The sequence below is a fragment of the Amblyomma americanum genome, chromosome 6, assembly GCF_052857255.1.
Source record: "Amblyomma americanum isolate KBUSLIRL-KWMA chromosome 6, ASM5285725v1, whole genome shotgun sequence".
Classification (NCBI taxonomy): Eukaryota; Metazoa; Arthropoda; class Arachnida; order Ixodida; family Ixodidae; genus Amblyomma; species Amblyomma americanum.
This window is the reverse complement of record NC_135502.1, coordinates 122,036,182-122,045,817: the sequence shown is the minus strand read 5'-3', so window position 1 is coordinate 122,045,817 and position 9,636 is coordinate 122,036,182. Positions and strand designations below refer to the sequence as shown.

Below are 9,636 nucleotides of genomic sequence, written 5' to 3'. Positions count from 1 at the left end.
CCGTTTGACAAATTTATGAAGGGAGCCAACAGTCACCGAAACCAAGGTGCATAGGGGAACGTTAATTTTTTTTTATGTGTTATGCTTATCAGTGGGATAATAATACTTAGAATAATAAATCGCCTAAAGAAAATTACTTATAGAGCAGCAGAAAAAACAACAATGCCGCCGGTGGGATCCGAACCCACGACCTCCGAATAACGCGTCCGGTGCTCTTACCAATTGAGCTACGGCGACGGCTGTCCAATCTGCTGCTCTCGTGGGTATTTATGTTTACTGGGTGTAAGCGAGCCTTGAGAGTGTTCACCAGCGCCACCCTCGACCATAGCGGCGGACGTAGCACGTCCTGTAATACCGCGAGCGTGACGTAGAACGTCATCTAACAACGAGGGCGGAAACTGTGGGAGAGCCCTCTTAAGCTACCTATGGCATCAAGACTGCCAGAACCGAGACCCTCGTTAAGCTATTAGCAGACAAGTTAAATGAAATGAGGGGCCCGTTTGACAAATGTATGAAGGGAGCCAACAGTCACCGAAACCAAGGTGCATAGGGGAACGTTAATTTTTTTTGTGTTATGCTTATCAGTGGGATAGTAATACTTAGACTAATAAATCGCTTAAACAAAATTACTTATAAAGCAGCAGAAAAACAACCATGCCGCCGGTGGGATCCGAACCCGCTACCTCCGAATATCGCGTCCGGTGCTCTTACCAACTGAGCTACGGCGACGGCTGTCCAATCTGCTGCTCTCGTGGGTATTTATGTTTACTGGGTGTAAGCGAGCCTTGAGAGTGTTCACCAGCGCCACCCTCGACCATAGCGGCGGACGTAGCACGTCCGGTAATACCGCGAACGTGACGTAGAACGTCATCTAACGGCGCGGGCGGAAACTGTGCGAGAGCACTTTATGCTACCTATGGCATCAAGGCTGCCAGAACTGAGACCCTCGTTAAGCTATTAGCAGACAAGTTAAATGAAATGAGGGGCCCGTTTGACAAATTTATGAAGGGAGCCAACAGTCACCGAAACCAAGGTGCATAGGGGAACGTTAATTTTTTTGTGTTATGCTTATCAGTGGGATAATAATACTTAGATTAATAAATCGCTTAAACAAAATTACTTATAAAGCAGCAGAAAAACAACCATGCCGGCGGTGGGATCCGAACCCGCACCTCCGAATATCGCGTCCGGTGCTTTTACCAACTGAGCTACAGCGACGGCTCTCCAATCTGCTGCTCTCGTGGGTATTTATTTTTACTGGGTGTAAGCGAGCCTTGAGAGTGTTCACCAGCGCCAACCTCGACCATGGCGGCGGACGTAGAACGTCCTGTAATACCGCGAGCGTGACGTAGAACGTCATCTAACGGCGAGGGCGGAAACTGTGCGAGAGCCCTCTTATGCTACCTATGGCATCAAGACTGCCAGAACCAAGACCCTCGTTAAGCTATTAGCAGATAAGGTAAATGAAATGAGGGGCCGTTTGAGAAATTTATGAACGGAGCCAACAGTCACCGAAACCAAGGTGCATAGGGGGAACGTTAATTTTTTTTATGTGTTATGCTTAACAGTGGGATAATAATACTTAGATTAATAAATCGCTTAAAGAAAATTACTTATAAAGCAGCAGAAAAACAACCTTGCCGCCGGTGGGATCCGAACCCACGACCTCCGAATATCGCGTCCGGTGCTCTTACCAACTGAGCTACGGCGACGGCTTTCCAATCTGCTGCTCTCGTGGCTATTTATGTTTACTGGGTGTAAGCGAGCCTTGAGAGTGTTCACCAGCGCCACCCTCGACCATAGCGGCGGACGTAGCACGTCCTGTAATACCGCGAACGTGACGTATAACGTCATCTAACGGCGAGGGCGGAAACTGTGCGTGAGCCCTCTTATGCTACCTATGGCATCAAGACTGCCAGAACCGAGACCCTCGTTAAGCTATTAGCAGACAAGTTAAATGAAATGAGGGGCCCGTTTGACAAATTTATGAAGGGAGCCAACAGTCACCGAAACCAAGGTGCATAGGGGAACGTTAATTTTTTAATTTTTTTTATGTGTTATGCTTATCAGTGGGATAATAATACTTAGATTATTAAATCGCCTAAAGAAAATTACTTATAAAGCAGCAGAAAAACAACCATGCCGCCGGTGGGATCCGAACCCACGACCTCCGAATATCGCGTCCGGTGCTCTTACCAACTGAGCTACGGCGGCGGCTGTCCAATCTGCTGCTCTCGTGGGTATTTATGTTTACTGGGTGTAAGCGAGCCTTGAGCGTGTTCACAAGCGCCACCCTCGACCATAGCGGCGGACGTAGCACATCCTGTAACACCGCGAGCGTGACGTAGAACGTCATCTAACGGCGAGGGCGGAAACTGTGCGAGAGCCCTCTTATGCTACCTATGGCATCAAGACTGCCAGAACCGAGACACTCGTTAAGCTATTAGCAGACAAGTTAAAGGAAATGAGGGGCCCGTTTGACAAATTTATGAAGGGAGCCAACAGTCACCGAAACCAAGGTGCATAGAGGAACGCTAATTTTTTGTGTTATGCTTATCAGTGGAATAATATTATTTAGATTAATAAATCGCTTAAAGAAAATTGCTTATAAAGCAGCAGAAAAACAACCATGCCGCCGGTGGGATGCGAACCCACGACCTCCGAATATCGCGTCCGGTGCTCTTACCAACTGAGCTACGGCGACGGCTGTCCAATCTGCTGCTCTCGTGGCTATTTATGTTTACTGGGTGTAAGCGAGCCTTGAGAGTGTTCACCAGCGCCACCCTGGACCATAGCGGCGGACGTAGCACGTCCTGTAATACCGCGAGCGTGGCGTAGAACGTCATCTAACGGCGAGGGCGGAAACTGTGCGAGAGCCCTCTTATGCTACCTATGGCATCAAGACTGCCTGAACCGAGACCCTCGTTAAGCTATTAGCAGACAAGTGAAATCAAATGAGGGGCCCGTTGTACAAATTTATGAAGGGAGCCAACAGTCACCGAAACCAAGGTGCATAGGGGAATGTTAATTTTTTTTTTTATGTGTTATGCTTATCAGTGGGATAATAATACTTAGATTAATAAATCGCCTAAAGAAAATTACTTATAAAGCAGCAGAAAAACAACCATGCCGACGGTGGGATCCGAACCCACGACCTCCGAATATCGCGTCCGGTGCTCTTACCAACTGAGCTACGGCGACGGCTGTCCAATCTGCTGCTCTCGTGGGTATTTATGTTTACTGGGTGTAAGCGAGCCTTGAGAGTGTTCACCAGCGCCACCCTCGACCATAGCGGCGGACGTAGCACGTCCTGTAATACCGCGAGCGTGCCGTAGAACGTCATCTAACGGCGAGGGCGGAAACTGTGCAAGAGCCCTCTTATGCTACCTATGGCATCAAGACTGCCTGAACCGAGACCCTCGTTAAGCTATTAGCAGACAAGTTAAATGGAATGAGGGGCCCGTTTGACAAATTTATGAAGGGAGCCAACAGTCACCGAAACCAAGGTGCATAGGGGAACGTTAATTTTTTTTATGTGTTATGCTTATCAGTGGGATAATAATACTTAGATTAATAAATCGCTTAAAAAAAATTACTTATAAAGCAGCAGAAAAACACCCATGCCGACGGTGGGATCCGAACCCACGACCTCCGAATATCGCGTCCGGTGCTCTTACCTACTGAGCTATGGCGACGGCTGTCCAATCTGCTGCTCTCGTGGGTATTTATGTTTACTGGGTGTAAGCGAGCCTTGAGAGTGTTCAACAGGCCACCCTCGACCATAGCGGCGAACGTAGCACGTCCTGTAATACCGCGAGCGTGAGGTAGAACGTCATCTACCGACGAGGGCGGAAACTGTGCGAGAACCCTCTTATGCTAGCTATGGCATCAAGACTGCCAGAACCGAGACCCTCGTTAAGCTATTAGCAGACAAGTTAAATGAAATGAGGGGCCCGTTTGACAAATTTATGAAGGGAGCCAACAGTCACCGAAACCAAGGTGCATAGGGGAACGTTAATTTTTTTTATGTGTTATGCTTATCAGTGGGATAATAATACTTAGATTAATAAATCGCCTAAAGAAAATTACTTATAAAGCAGCAGAAAAACAACCATGCCGCCGGTGGGATCCGAACCCACGACCTCCGAATATCGCGTCCGGTGCTCTTACCAACTGAGCTACGGCGACGGCTGTCCAATCTGCTGCTCTCGTGGGTATTTATGTTTACTGGGTGTAAGCGAGCCTTGAGAGTGTTCACAAGCGGCACCCTCGACCATAGCGGCGGACGTAGCACATCCTGTAACACCGCGAGCGTGACGTAGAACGTCATCTAACGGCGAGGGCGGAAACTGTGCGAGAGCCCTCTTATTCTACCTATGGCATCAAGACTGCCAGAACCGAGACACTCGTTAAGCTATTAGCAGACAAGTTAAAGGAAATGAGAGGCCCGTTTGACAAATTTATGAAGGGAGCCAACAGTCACCGAAACCAAGGTGCATAGAGGAACGCTAATTTTTTTGTGTTATGCTTATCAGTGGGATAATAATATTTAGATTAATAAATCGTTTAAAGAAAATTGCTTATAAAGCAGCAGAAAAACAGCCATGCCGCCGGTGGGATCCGAACCCACGACCTCCGAATATCGCGTCCGGTGCTCTTACCAACTGAGCTACGGCGACGGCTGTCCAATCTGCTGCTCTCGTGGCTATTTATGTTTACTGGGTGTAAGCGAGCCTTGAGAGTGTTCACCAGCGCCACCCTCGACCATAGCGGCGGACGTAGCACGTCCTGTAATACCGCGAGCGTGCCGTAGAACGTCATCTAACGGCGAGGGCGGAAACTGTGCGAGAGCCCTCTTATGCTACCTATGGCATCAAGACTGCCTGAACCGAGACCCTCGTTAAGCTATTAGCAGACAAGTTAAATGAAATGAGGGGCCCGTTTGACAAATTTATGAAGGGAGCCAACAGTCACCGAAACCAAGGTGCATAGGGGAACGTTAATTTTTTTTGTGTTATGCTTATCAGTGGGATAATAATACTTAGATTAATAAATCGCTTAAAGAAAATTACTTATAAAGCAGTAGAAAAACAACCATGCCGACGGTGGGATCCGAACCCACGACCTCCGAATATCGCGTCCGGTGCTCTTACCAACTGAGCTACGGCGACGGCTGTCCAATCTGCTGCTCTCGTGGGTATTTATGTTTACTGGGTGTAAGCGAGCCTTGAGAGTGTTCAACAGGCCACCCTCGACCATAGCGGCGAACGTAGCACGTCCTGTAATACCGCGAGCGTGAGGTAGAACGTCATCTAACGGCGAGGGCGGAAACTGTGCGAGAACCCTCTTATGCTAGCTATGGCATCAAGACTGCCAGAACCGAGACCCTCGTTAAGCTATTAGCAGACAAGGTAAATGAAATGAGGGGCCCGTTTGACAAATTTATGAAGGGAGCCAACAGTCACCGAAACCAAGGTGCATAGAGGAACGCTAATTTTTTTTGTGTTATGCTTATCAGTGGGATAATAATATTTAGATTAATAAATCGCTTAAAGAAAATTGCTTATAAAGCAGCAGAAAAACAACCATGCCGCCGGTGGGATGCGAACCCACGACCTGCGAATATCGCGTCCGGTGCTCTTACCAACTGAGCTACGGCGACGGCTGTCCAATCTGCTGCTCTCGTGGCTATTTATGTTTACTGGGTGTAAGCGAGCCTTGAGAGTGTTCACCAGCGCCACCCTCGACCATAGCGGCGGACGTAGCACGTCCTGTAATACCGCGAGCGTGGCGTAGAACGTCATCTAACGGCGAGGGCGGAAACTGTGCGAGAGCCCTCTTATGCTACCTATGGCATCAAGACTGCCTGAACCGAGACCCTCGTTAAGCTATTAGCAGACAAGTTAAATGAAATGAGGGGCCCGTTTGACAAATTTATGAAGGGAGCCATCAGTCACCGAAACCAAGGTGCATAGGGGAACGTTAATTTTTTTTTATGTGTTATGCTTATCAGTGGGATAATAATACTTAGATTAATAAATCGCTTAAAGAAAATTACTTATAAAGCAGCAGAAAAACAACCATGCCGACGGTGGGATCCGAACCCACGACCTCCGAATATCGCGTCCGGTGCTCTTAGCAACTGAGCTACGGCGACGGCTGTCCAATCTGCTGCTCTCGTGGGTATTTATGTTTACTGGGTGTAAGCGAGCCTTGAGAGTGTTCACCAGCGCCACCCTCGACCATAGCGGCGGACGTAGCACGTCCTGTAATACCGCGAGCGTGCCGTAGAACGTCATCTAACGGCGAGGGCGGAAACTGTGCAAGAGCCCTCTTATGCTACCTATGGCATCAAGACTGCCTGAACCGAGACCCTCGTTAAGCTATTAGCAGACAAGTTAAATGAAATGAGGGGCCCGTTTGACAAATTTATGAAGGGAGCCAACAGTCACCGAAACCAAGGTGCATAGGGGAACGTTAATTTTTTTATGTGTTATGCTTATCAGTGGGATAATAATACTTAGATTAATAAATCGCTTAAAAAAAATTACTTATAAAGCAGCAGAAAAACACCCATGCCGACGGTGGGATCCGAACCCACGACCTCCGAATATCGCGTCCGGTGCTCTTACCAACTGAGCTATGGCGACGGCTGTCCAATCTGCTGCTCTCGTGGGTATTTATGTTTACTGGGTGTAAGCGAGCCTTGAGAGTGTTCAACAGGCCACCCTCGACCATAGCGGCGAACATAGCACGTCCTGTAATACCGCGAGCGTGAGGTAGAACGTCATCTACCGACGAGGGCGGAAACTGTGCGAGAACCCTCTTATGCTAGCTATGGCATCAAGACTGCCAGAACCGAGACCCTCGTTAAGCTATTAGCAGACAAGTTAAATGAAATGAGGTTCCCGTTTGACAAATTTATGAAGGGAGCCAACAGTCACCGAAACCAAGGTGCATAGGGGAACGTTAATTTTTTTTATGTGTTATGCTTATCAGTGGGATAATAATACTTAGATTAATAAATCGCCTAAAGAAAATTACTTATAAAGCAGCAGAAAAACAACCATGCCGCCGGTGGGATCCGAACCCACGACCTCCGAATATCGCGTCCGGTGCTCTTACCAACTGAGCTACGGCGACGGCTGTCCAATCTGCTGCTCTCGTGGGTATTTATGTTTACTGGGTGTAAGCGAGCCTTGAGAGTGTTCACAAGCGCCACCCTCGACCATAGCGGCGGACGTAGCACATCCTGTAACACCGCGAGCGTGACGTAGAACGTCATCTAACGGCGAGGGCGGAAACTGTGCGAGAGCCCTCTTATTCTACCTATGGCATCAAGACTGCCAGAACCGAGACACTCGTTAAGCTATTAGCAGACAAGTTAAAGGAAATGTGTGGCCCGTTTGACAAATTTATGAAGGGAGCCAACAGTCACCGAATCCAAGGTGCATAGAGGAACGCTAATTTTTTTGTGTTATGCTTATCAGTGGGATAATAATATTTAGATTAATAAATCGTTTAAAGAAAATTGCTTATAAAGCAGCAGAAAAACAACCATGCCGCCGGTGGGATCCGAACCCACGACCTCCGAATATCGCGTCCGGTGCTCTTACCAACTGAGCTACGGCGACGGCTGTCCAATCTGCTGCTCTCGTGGCTATTTATGTTTACTGGGTGTAAGCGAGCCTTGAGAGTGTTCACCAGCGCCACCCTCGACCATAGCGGCGGACGTAGCACGTCCTGTAATATCGCGAGCGTGCCGTAGAACGTCATCTAACGGCGAGGGCGGAAACTGTGCGAGAGCCCTCTTATGCTACCTGTGGCATCAAGACTGCCTGAACCGAGACCCTCGTTAAGCTATTAGCAGACAAGTTAAATGAAATGAGGGGCCCGTTTGACAAATTTATGAAGGGAGCCAACAGTCACCGAAACCAAGGTGCATAGGGGAACGTTAATTTTTTTTTATGTGTTATGCTTATCAGTGGGATAATAATACTTAGATTAATAAATCGCTTAAAGAAAATTACTTATAAAGCAGCAGAAAAACAACCATGCCGACGGTGGGATCCGAACCCACGACCTCCGAATATCGCGTCCGGTGCTCTTACCAACTGAGCTACGGCGACGGCTGTCCAATCTGCTGCTCTCGTGGGTATTTATGTTTACTGGGTGTAAGCGAGCCTTGAGAGTGTTCAACAGGCCACCCTCGACCATAGCGGCGAACGTAGCACGTCCTGTAATACCGCGAGCGTGAGGTAGAACGTCATCTAACGGCGAGGGCGGAAACTGTGCGAGAACCCTCTTATGCTAGCTATGGCATCAAGACTGCCAGAACCGAGACCCTCGTTAAGCTATTAGCAGACAAGTTAAATGAAATGAGGGGCCCGTTTGACAAATTTATGAAGGGAGCTAACAGTCTCCGAAACCAAGGTGCATAGGGGAACGTTAATTTTTTTATGTGTTATGCTTATCAGTGGGATAATAATACTTAGATTAATAAATCGCCTAAAGAAAATTACTTATAAAGCAGCAGAAAAACAACCATGCCGACGGTGGGATCCGAACCCACGACCTCCGAATATCGCGTCCGGTGCTCTTACCAACTGAGCTACGGCGACGGCTGTCCAATCTGCTGCTCTCGTGGCTATTTATGTTTACTGGGTGTAAGCGAGCCTTGAGAGTGTTCACCAGCGCCACCCTCGACCATAGCGGCGGACGTAGCACGTCCTGTAATATCGCGAGCGTGCCGTAGAACGTCAGCTAACGGCGAGGGCGGAAACTGTGCGAGAGCCCTCTTATGCTACCTATGGCATCAAGACTGCCTGAACCGAGACCCTCGTTAAGCTATTAGCAGACAAGTTAAATGAAATGAGGGGCCCGTTTGACAAATTTATGAAGGGAGCTAACCGTCTCCGAAACCAAGGTGCATAGGGGAACGTTAATTTTTTTATGTGTTATGCTTATCAGTGGGATAATAATACTTAGATTAATAAATCGCCTAAAGAAAATTACTTATAAAGCAGCAGAAAAACAACCATGCCGACGGTGGGATCCGAACCCACGACCTCCGAATATCGCGTCCGGTGCTCTTACCAACTGAGCTACGGCGACGGCTGTCCAATCTGCTGCTCTCGTGGGTATTTATGTTTACTGGGTGTAAGCGAGCCTTGAGAGTGTTCACAAGCGCCACCCTCGACCATAGCGGCGGACGTAGCACATCCTGTAACACCGCGAGCGTGACGTAGAACGTCATCTAACGGCGAGGGCGGAAACTGTGCGAGAGCCCTCTTTTGCTACCTATGGCATCAAGACTGCCAGAACCGAGACACTCGTTAAGCTATTAGCAGACAAGTTAAAGGAAATGAGGGGCCCGTTTGACAAATTTATGAAGGGAGCCAACAGTCACCGAAACCAAGGTGCATAGAGGAACGCTAATTTTTTTGTGTTATGCTTATCAGTGGGATAATAATATTTAGATTAATAAATCGCTTAAAGAAAATTGCTTATAAAGCAGCAGAAAAACAACCATGCCGCCGGTGGGATCCGAACCCACGACCTCCGAATATCGCGTCCGGTGCTCTTACCAACTGAGCTACGGCGACGGCTGTCCAATCTGCTGCTCTCGTGGCTATT

The 9,636-nt window shown here is 48.2% G+C and overlaps 1 non-coding gene across 1 annotated transcript; it reads right to left on the bottom strand.

The window, feature by feature from the left end:
* Positions 1 to 2,140: 2,140 nt before the first annotated feature.
* TRNAS-CGA (transfer RNA serine (anticodon CGA)) lies at positions 2,141 to 2,214 on the bottom strand. Its single transcript has one exon. It is a non-coding gene; the product is annotated as a tRNA-Ser (tRNA).
* Positions 2,215 to 9,636: the final 7,422 nt, after the last annotated feature.